General features: G+C 50.4%; 1 protein-coding gene across 5 annotated transcripts in view; it reads left to right on the forward strand.

Annotated features, from left to right (window-relative positions):
• Nucleotides 1-10,393, forward strand: part of KIRREL3 (kirre like nephrin family adhesion molecule 3) — a 543,582-nt gene that overhangs the window by 431,240 nt on the left and 101,949 nt on the right. The window lies entirely within an intron of this gene.

Consider the following 10,393-nt stretch of genomic DNA (forward strand, 5'->3'; position numbering starts at 1 on the left):
TGCACGTTGAGTTTTTCATTATTGTGTCTCTTCCCCTCTCCGTGGTCTAAATAGGTTAGGGGAGTTTAGACAGTGCGTGGCCAAACAAAGACAGACTTTGCTCAAGCAGATTAAGGCTGGGAATTTCAGCCAAGTGTCCGGGTATGGCTGCTTCCCAACCAACATGGCACTTGAGAGAGAAGAGAGGGTTTAGGATTATCTTGATACTGCCGGCCAAGGACAGTTCCCCGTATGTACTCCCCACCCACTGGCCCAGAAACAAAAAGAGGCCCCACGAGGGAGTAAGTGGAAGGATGGATGGGGCCCCCCAGGACACGGAGCCTAGGTTCCTGCTGGGTTCCTTTGTGCTCAGCCAAAGACCCTCTCCACCAAAAGGCCCTCCGTAGCCCTGGGCAGCCTCAGACCCCAGTCCCAGACTTCTCCTGCAATAAATAAAAGGAAGGAAGCCGTCTGCCAGCCAACTCTGCAAAACAAAGCAATGAGAGCTGGCTACCCGCAGCCACCTCCCTGCCAAACCCAAACTCATAAAGTTTGATTCAAGGGGTTACAATGCCTCCTATTCAGAGTCCCTCCTGCCCCATTCCCCCAGCCTTAGTAAATTACCCAATAAGCAGCAAGGACCGGTAGTTATTGTGTAGTTAAATGGTATTTGCCCAGTAAATCCTGAGCCGAGTACTAACGGTGATATACAGTAACTAATTACAGACATGAATTCTCTCCCCAAGACGCCAAGTGTTACCAAATATTGTTGCGTTTAGGGGAGGAGGCTCGAGAGCTCCGTTCCCTCTAGCAAAGCTGGCTGCAGGCACAGCCAGTGGTAGTCCTGGCTGGAAAATGGGGGCGTCCTGGGGGAAAGCAGGAATGGGGCCTGGAAAAGGCTCCCATTTGCTGCCCCTGATCCCATGCCCCGGGAGAAGGGCCTCTCCGGGCACCAGCTGGTCCTCCTTGGGCGATTTCACAACAGATAAGAGGCTCAGCACTACGGTGTCGCAAAGGCCGGAGCCCCCAGCCGTGCAGGCAATGGAAGTCATTATTCACCCAGCCTAGGACAGAGCAAGAAAGCTATTGTAAGGGGTGGGTCTCTTCAAAAAGCTTCTGAATGGGGATGCAGCAAGGTAGGATAAAAAAATGCCCATGATCTGCCTAGCCGCCCATGACTCTTGCCCTAAATTATTGTTCATGGACCTGATCTCAGCCCCAGGGGCGCCTTGGAGAATCAGAGGTTTCTCTGGCTGATTGTGGTCTGCAGGTGGGGCAGAGCCTGTGCCCGAGGCAAGTAGCAGATGTCCTGTCAGGTTCCTGTCTGTTTTTGGAGCACAGCTGGGGGCAGCTGGAGGACATAGTATAGTCAGTCTCTGCTTTCTGAAGAGGACACTACACAGCTCAAGAGCTCTCTGTGCTTACTGGAACTATCGACTAAAAAAGGCCCAGAACTGGAGTCAGCCAGCTCCAGCACACGCTGTGACCTTGGACAGGTTACTTAACCTCTCTGAGCTTCTGTTTCCTAATCTATAAAAGAGAAGAGATTCTCTCTATCTCTCAGGACTATTGATGTTAAAATGGCTAGGCTGGAGCTGGGGTTACCCCTGCTTCCCAGGAGCTCCTCCAAGGAGCGGTTCCATCCTTCTGGCCGCCAGCTCATCTTCTGAGATAGACTCAGTGACCCAGCGTAAGCCTCGCAGGTACTGAGCAAAGCCCTCAGCCCAGCCTGGGTGCCCCCAGCAGCACGCACACTCTCTCCTTCCTCTCAAGGTGATCCAGCACAAAATCTCTCCTTTACCAACATTCCCATTGAAACAAAGACTGGCACAGTAATTGCAAATGTGTTTTGTTTTGTGTTTTGTTTGCTGATGAATTTTCAGGGTTGAAACAAATGATCCAAGCCCTTGCCAGGGACACAGTTAGGTGGTGATGGAAGAGGCTGAGTGAGGTGGACACGGGCTAGGTGGGGAGGCATACACTTGCTGTGGAACATGGAGCCAACCGTTGCTGTGAGCGTTGGCATTCCAAGTCTCTCCATCAGGATGGATGGACGGACAGTAGAAGCTTCTCCACAGGATGTCATGAGGATGGATTAAGTAAAATAACTTATGTGAACTTCTTTGTGAAGTATAAAGTGTACACAAGAGTTAGTTGTGGTTAAGATCCCAACCCAACCAGAAGACAACACCCAGAATCCCAGAGCAGCAAGAACAAGCATCACTTTTTTAATTAGGACACATATATAGTCAGCTCTCAATTATCTGTTGGCAAATTGTCCCCATTCCTGGCAAATTCTATCACCAAGATTGCTTAATGAAGTCCTCTGTTAACATTTCACAGCTTCTTATTTTGCTCTTATTTGCAGGAGTCCCAAAGGGACTAAAAGTCCTTTAAAGGCAAAATCAGCTAATATCCCCATCCCCTTCTAGGGAAGGTGTTGAGCCATAAACACAGTGAGCCAGGGAGGGTGGAGTGTGTCCCAACTCTCGCTATGAGCCAGAAACAGGGGTGATGTTCTGCACCCAGCTGAGCAGGCAGTGGGAGGGAGCTCCATCATTGGGTTTTGTTTTGTTTTGTTGAGTATTAAAAATTCCCAGAATATCAAACACATTCATATTCAAACATGAATACCAAAATGCATTCCAAAGTTGGAAATGAACGTTACTTAGTATTATTCATTATGTTGGAATGTCCATCATTTTTCGATTATTCACACCCTTGCTGCTCTCCATTAACAAAGATAATTAAGAGTTGATTGTATTTGGGCTCCAAGACGGGAGAAATTCAGGACACTGCGATCTACTCCCTGTTGGGAACAACACCGGAAGCCCTGAGAATATTTCCTATAAGCACCAGGTCCACGTTGTGGTTGCCAACGCAAAGTTAGAGAGTGGCATAAAAGTAGCTCATCCTTAGTCGGTTAAGCATCCGACTCTTGATCTCAGGATCCTGAGTTCAAGCCCCACGCTGGACTCTGCACTGTGTGTGAAGCCTTCTTTTAAAAAATGTAAAAAGAAGCTCATGCTTCAAGACCAGACTGCATTATGCACACAGTGCACCCTGGCTTTTGTACCTGTCGGTGAGAAGCAGCCATGTTGCACTACATGCAACACCTAGAGACCATCTACACTGCACAGGACCTTCTGATTCTTTGAACATTTCACAGAGGGACATCGGGGCCCACTGCAGGGGGGCCAAGGGGCTGGACTCGGTCCCTCTAGATTCACCCAGCTGCCTCCACCCACTTCATACACCGGCGTTCATATCAGATCCCACTGGCAAAGGGTTCCATGCACTGGGAAAAAAAAAAGAAAGTGTGAAAACCACAGACCTCATCCAATGCCCTCACTGAGCCGTGAAGGAAACCATGGGGCTCCCAGAGAGAAACCACAGCCAGCCCAAGACAACACTATGCCGGCCAAAACCAGGAAGACCCCAGTCCCCTTGAACCTGTGCTGTTTGCATTCAACGGTGCCTCCCAAATGTTCACCAAAACCCACCTGCAGCAGGATTACCCAGGAAGCGGTGAAAATGCAGACTCCTTGGCCTAGCTCAGTTCCGCTATCCCTGAATTTCTGGCTTGGAACCCAGGAAACTGTATTTTCAGCAAATCCCCCAGGTGATTCTTATGCACAGGAGACTTTTAGAACAATTTCCCACGGGCAAGGTCTACACCAAGATAAAATGATTATTTTAAGATGCTTGTTTAAAAATAAAACGAGGGGCGCCTGGGTGGCTTAGTCGGTTGAGCGTCCGACTTTCGCTTAGGTCATGATCTCGCGGTTCGTGGGTTCGAGCCCCGCGTCGGGCTCTGTGCTGAGTGCCAGCTCAGAGCCTGGAGCTTGCTTCGGATTCTGTGTCTCCCTCTCTCTCTGACCGTCCCCTGCTCACGCTGTCTCTCTCTCTCTTAGAAATAAATAAAACATTTTAAAAAAATAAATAAATAAATAAATAAATAAAAATAAAACGAGAAAAACAAATGAGGTTTAAGGACACGGATCTTCCTCAAAGACACCAAATGTCCTTGGGAGATTTGCTTTCACTTCCTTGTGCCTTGGTTTTATTCTTCTTCAGCCTTGGGTTCTCCCCACCCAAAAGTAAGACTTTGAATAAACCAGAACAGAGAGCCTTCCTTCCAGCTGAAAGGGAGAGACCTAACACATGGAGTCTAGATCCTGCATTTTACACACTGGGAGTCTTAGAGAAGGGAAGAGTCAGGCCCAAGGGCACACAGCCTAGAGGCAGCACAGGCAGCACCAGATTGTTACCTTCTGGGCCTGGGCATTCACAAAGAGGACAGCTTCTGGTGTCTTTACAGTATCTCTTATAAAAGGGAACAGAGAGGGGCACCTAGGTAGCTCATTCAGTTAATCATCAACTCTTAATTTCAGCTCAGGTCATAACCTCACAGTTTATGAGTTCAAACCTTGCATCCAGCTCTGCACTAAAAGCATAGAGCCTGCTTGAGACTCTCTCTCTTTCTCTCTCTCTCTCTCTGCCCTTCGCCTGTACACTCTGTCTCTCCATAATGAAAAAACTTTAAAAATATTTTAAAAATATAGGGTGTCTTTGTGGATCAGTCAGTTAAGCATCTGACTTTGGCTTGAGTCATCATCCCACGGTTCGTGGGTTCGAGCCCCATGTCGGGCTCTGTGCTGACAGCTCAGAGCCTAGAGCCTGCTTCCGATTCTGTATGCATGTGTCTCTCTGCTCCTCCCTACTCACACTCTGGCTCTCTCTCAAAAAATAAACCTTTTTTACAAATTTTTAAAAATTAAAAAATAAAATAAAAGGGAACAGAGATGCTGGACAACATGGGGGGGAATCAATCCACAGCCCTGCCGCCCAGGGGTTCCCACATGGATATACTGAAAGAGGGTAACTGTACAAGTTCAGTCTGCTGGTGGCCAATGCCTATACTTGCTTTCCAGTTAATGACTTAGCTCTATCCTGCTCTTCAGCATCACCTTCTTTCTCTCATGCTGCTCTCTACCCTCCCCTAACAATGGTGTAGAGAGCACATACTCCTGAACGTATAAGTGCCTGAGGCTCAGAGAAAGAAAGGGGCATAGCCTGGGCCCCACGGTCAGCCTGCAGCAGGCCTGAGACAGCATCCAGGCTTCCAGCTGCCTGAATGTCTCCCGTCTGTACACCCTCCCCTACCATCACCACCAAAGCCCACACAACTCTGCCCTTCCCATCTCAGTCAGACTCTGGGCTGACCTCAGGCAGGGATGGATGGGCTTCTTCACAGGTTCCGATGCACTAGTATTTCCAGCAGCACTTATCAGTGTCTTCTTGGCATCCAGAACTTGGCTGAATGGATGGAGGATTATCTCTCCCTGCCACTAATGAGGACAGTGCAGGCTCTGTCCCGGGCCATGGGCTGATAATCAGTAGGCGAAGGATTTATAGTGACTTTGGAGTCACCCTGCCTCAGCCAGCCCCATTGCTCTTCATTAAAGACCCATGCTGTCCAGGACAACCTTGGCGGATTGTGCATCCTGAGGAGAGGTGTGTGAGACCGGGAGAATCACAGGCTCAGACAAGGAACAGGGGCAGGAAAATGTGCCCTCTGAATTTCTGCCCCACACCCGGCCCTGGGAAGAGCAGTCTGGCTCTTTCGTGTAAGCCCAAACAAAAATCCAGGCAGTTTCTGGAATGTGTGTGATATTGGTAAGCTTTCCCTCACCTGTGTGTCAGAATCAAGCTACTGGGGGCTGCAAATGATAATGATGAGGATGAAAGTGTTTTCAAGTCTCTGTCCCAGCAGAGAGGTCTAGAAGACACAACGGAGAGATGCACCCCCTGCTTCTACCCCCGCCTTGTTCTTCTGGCTTCTCTCTTTGCATTTCCAGTCCCAATCCAAAGGAAGAAGATGGGGTCAGATGACCTCTCACCATCCCGACAGGGTCTCAGCCTGTGCAAACCTTGACAGGAGCTAACTGTTCCACCCAAGCCAACTGCGCCCAACACACCCAGCCTGGGGTAACCGTGTCCCTCTTAGACAGCCCCATCGACATTCATAACTTTCCGTATTTGGAGATGAACTCCCATGTCAACACCAAAGAGAGGGCCCATTGTAGACCACGTCTCTAATCCCTGAGCCATGTGAGTGCTCACTAAGCCTGACTTAGTCACACCAGCTTGCTCCAGACCCATGGACCCAATTATACGCAGGACCCCTTCTCCTGATGATTCAGGACCCCTCTCCATCAACATATTTACAACTGAACTCACTGCCCCCCAAACACGCTCCCCCCTCCTGGCACAGAAATGGCTCCACAAGTTGCCTATCTCCACTCCCCGTCCTACAGACCAGGGAGAGGAGCGCCTTTATGCCTCCATCTCCCCCATCCCCTGTCATCCAAGTGACTTTTAAATCCACTTTCTTCTTCCCACGGATGCAGCTTTAGCCTGAGCCCTGATGACAGCAAAATCTTCCTGATCAGGCTTCCGGTCTTCAGATTATCCTCCTTCCGCCACCCTCCTCCCTGTCCCCACTGTAATCTTCCTAAAACTCAGATCTGAGCATGTGGGTCAGAACCCTTTGATGACTTCTCATTAAGTGCAAACTTCTTAGCATGCATTCGAGGGCCTACACTGTCAGACTTACCATGATTCCCTAGCCGTGCGTCCTCCTGAACACAGCACACGCCCATGTGCCGTGCACCCAGGTTCATAGTGACCGGGCTCTGTTATGGAGGGCGTGCAGGGCTCTGGGCCTTTTACACAAAATGTCTTGTTTAATTCTCATGAACAACCCAGCAAGCACTGGTTAGTATCCTGATGGGGAAACTCCGGTTCAGAGGGCCTGAGGAATGTGCCCAGGGGACATACTGCTGCAATGGCAGAGCCAGAGATCAAGATGAAATCATGCAGCCTCAGCTCTTATTCCTTGAGCACGTTCTTTTTTTTTTTAAGTTTATTTATTTTGGGAGAGAGAGAGTGAGCATCAGTGAGGGAGAGGCAGAGAGAGAGAGAGAGAGAGAGAGAGAGAGAGAATCCCAAGAAGGCTCCGGGCTGTTAGCATAGAGCCCAACGCAGGGCTCGAACTCATGAACCGTGAGATCATGACCTGAGCCAAAACCAAGAGTCAGATGCTTAACTGACTGAGCCAACCAGGTGCCCCATCCCTGAGCCCATTCTGACCTCCATGCTTTATTCATGCTTTTTCCCATCCCAGGAAATGCTCTCATCTCATTTACCCTTTGAGGCCACTTCAGAAGCCAACCCTTCTGTGACTCCTTCCCTCCTTCCATCCAAAGGAAACCCCTTCCTTCCTCGGGACTTTCTCTGTACCTCACTTTCAGCACTGACTGTGTAGCATCGGTTATTCTAGTCCCTTGTGCACATGTTTGTCTCCTCCGGCCTCGAAGCTCCTTGTGATAGAAAATACGTGGTCCCCACTCTGCCTCCCTGTGCCCAGCCAGAGGCCTTGGAGATGCCAGGGCCTGCCCTTGCCTATGGCCCACACCATTACGGGTACCATTCCCCTCTCCACACAATCAGTTTTATTAGTCAGTGGGCTCGGACCTAAAACCATCACCCCCAGCCCTCTCCCCTGAGTAAATCATGACAAGGCATTCTGGAAACTTCCCAGAACTCATTCTCCTGCATCGGGAGCTGGTCCGTGCTGAGCCGCAGAAAAACAGCAGAAGTCAAGACGTGGGCTTCCAGATGTGATCTGAGTCATCTGCCCTGGCCCCTTCCCACTCTGCCTGGCACTGTTCTGGTATCAGCTAGGGAGGGGCCTCTGAGCTGGCTCCTTCTTCCTCTTCCCTTGCCCCCATCTGCTGGCTTCTAAGGACCAGGGCAGCTTCCCTTCATCTCCTACAAGGCAATTTGCATCCTCTGGGCTAGGAGAAAGCTGGCGATAAATATCCCCACTACAAGAATGCTTAAAGCCTTCCCCAATTGGTCACTAATAGCAGAGCAGACAGCAGCATTTGAGCCTTTTCTGCATGGCTGACCAGACAACTCTAGGAGACTGACGTCGGCTGGGACCATGGCAATGAGAAAGCTACAGGAGGCCCCAAGTGCTCCCTCTCACCTGCATGACTCATGGGAAGAAGCAGATTCTAATTAGTCCAACTTCAGATTTGCAAAGCCTCCCTTCCCAGCTCTGGGATCCCTCACACCAGGTGCTATGTGGCTCCAGTGTTGACAGTCCTGGGCTCGTGGATAGTGATAAAAAGAACAGCCCTTTATGAAACACCTGTGTGTGCCAGGATCATTTACACCTGAGTCCTCTCCTCACAGCAGTTTTGCAAAGTAGGTATGTCCCTCCCATTTTACAGATGAGGAGACTAAGGCTCAGAGTTGGTGAGGAATGTGGCCCAGATCATTGCTAGTGACAGGGCTAGAGTTCCTTCCGTTGCCTGCCTGGCCCTGTGTTTCTTTCCACAATCCAAGACCCAGGCTCTAGCAGGTACTCAGAGAAGGTCCCTGAATTTACTCATCACTGATGTCTTTGCCTGCATGTGTTTCATAACCCAGAATGACATCTGTCCTCCATCGCATTCCCCATTATCATGATTCCTCCCCCAGGAAGCCTCTCGGTTTCCTCCTCCCAGCCCTCATGCTTGCAGTAAGCCTTTCTCAACCCCCAAAAGAACTTTAGGTGACGTTGTGATGCAACTGGGCACTTTCTGCCTTGTAGTCTAGTGACTTGTGGCAAATGTGGCCTTCGCTTCCATACTCTCTGAGTAAGTTTTTGCAGAATGTCATGAGATTTGAGGCAGGCAGGATTTCACTGGGCTGTCCCCCGCTCAGGCACAGAAGTGGTGGTGGATGCTTCCCCAGGGAAGTAGAGAGGTTCTTACTCCACCTGCTCTTTGGCCACTGGGCATCCCCAGGGCATCACTCAGCCCCTCAGGACCCCGCTCCCTCTCCAGTTTTCTCCCCCTCTGCAGGCGCAGGATGAGGGTGGCTGTGTGCATGTGTTTGCAGAGCATGCCAGGCAATCGTTCACCTAGATCCTGCCCAGATCAGCCTGGGATCAACCCTAAGGGCAGTGGTGACCTCCCCTCAATCCACTGCTGGAGCAAAGTCTTGGCCAAAGTGCCCAGTTCAAGAGAGGGGATGGAGAGAGTCAGCCCCTCGTGCCATCTCCTGATGGCCTCTGGTCTGACCTCTGAGTGCAGATTGAATAAAAAGAAAGGATGTGAGGGACATGGGGACATCAGCAACCTTGCTTCCCACACAGCCTCCAGTGCAGTTTGCACTGGGACTTTCTCTCTTTGGTCACTCTAACCAACCCCAGATCTCATGTTGTTTGCACCAGCCCATGCTCACCCTGTGCATATTCCCTCTCACCACCACCACGGAACCACCTGAACACCAGATCGGTGAGTAGGGGAGAGGCACTAACACATGTGCCTACAGAGGTGGCACCAGACACAGAACACTAGAGTACCAGAATGTATCCCCCAAAGATCGGGGGCTGACAGTTATGGGTGGCAAGGGTGGGTGACTTGACCCTGACATTAAGGACCCTGACCACCATGCACATGGGTCCAGTGGGCCCTCTTCCTACTTGTTACACACACACACACACACACACACACACAGAGCCAGGGTCAGCCCACAGTACTGTGGGCTCCTGGGACGTTAAAGATCATCCAGACCACCATTCTTCCCCATGGTCTCAAGGATGGCCCTGATAGCAGTGGGGCCTTGGCCTTCTCTGAACATATTTTTCCCAGAAAAAAAATGATGTCCCCAAAATTCATAACCAGCGGCTTTTGAACATTTTGCAAGAATAGGAGGTTCAAGCAAAATCTTAAGTGGTTGAGAAGGAGTAGAAGCAGAATAGGTCTGGCTGGAGAAGAGGTAAGGCCTGGAAGCCAATTCATTCATGTACACACACACACACACACACACACACACACGTGCCTGCACACACCACACCAGCCAGGCCCCCAGACGCACTGCTATAAAAAAACCATCATTCTCAGTGATTTGGCCTTCACAACCTCAGTCTTCCATACAAAATGCCTCTTCGGGAAGAGATAATAGAAATAAGAAATAATGAGGAATTGAGAGGCAACTCCAGGTCAGGGGCCAGAGGTGTGCAAGCTCATAGAGAATCCTGGGGTCTTCAGCATTTTAAATATTTTACTGGAAGACACTGGGGACCTCCCAGAGCCAGATGGCGATGAATGTTCATTCTGTGCTAATGTGTACTGCAAGTCCCCCAAAAGAGTCTTAAGGTGAGGGGCCATGTGGTCAGGGTTGGGAAGGGTGGCCCCTTCAGGGACGCTGGTGAAGCTGATGGAGATGACGGGAGATCTGGGGTGGGGGGCTTTGAAGAAAGCAGTGTGGAGAGGTCATGAGGAGGGAGGGGCTGAGCTGCGAGGCTCCTGAGCAGAGAGCAGAGGGAAACAGCTGGCAGGGGCTGGGGGCTGGG

Source organism: Crocuta crocuta, unplaced genomic scaffold (genome assembly GCF_008692635.1).
Source record: "Crocuta crocuta isolate KB4526 unplaced genomic scaffold, BGI_CrCroc_1.0 scaffold172, whole genome shotgun sequence".
Classification (NCBI taxonomy): domain Eukaryota; kingdom Metazoa; phylum Chordata; class Mammalia; order Carnivora; family Hyaenidae; genus Crocuta; species Crocuta crocuta.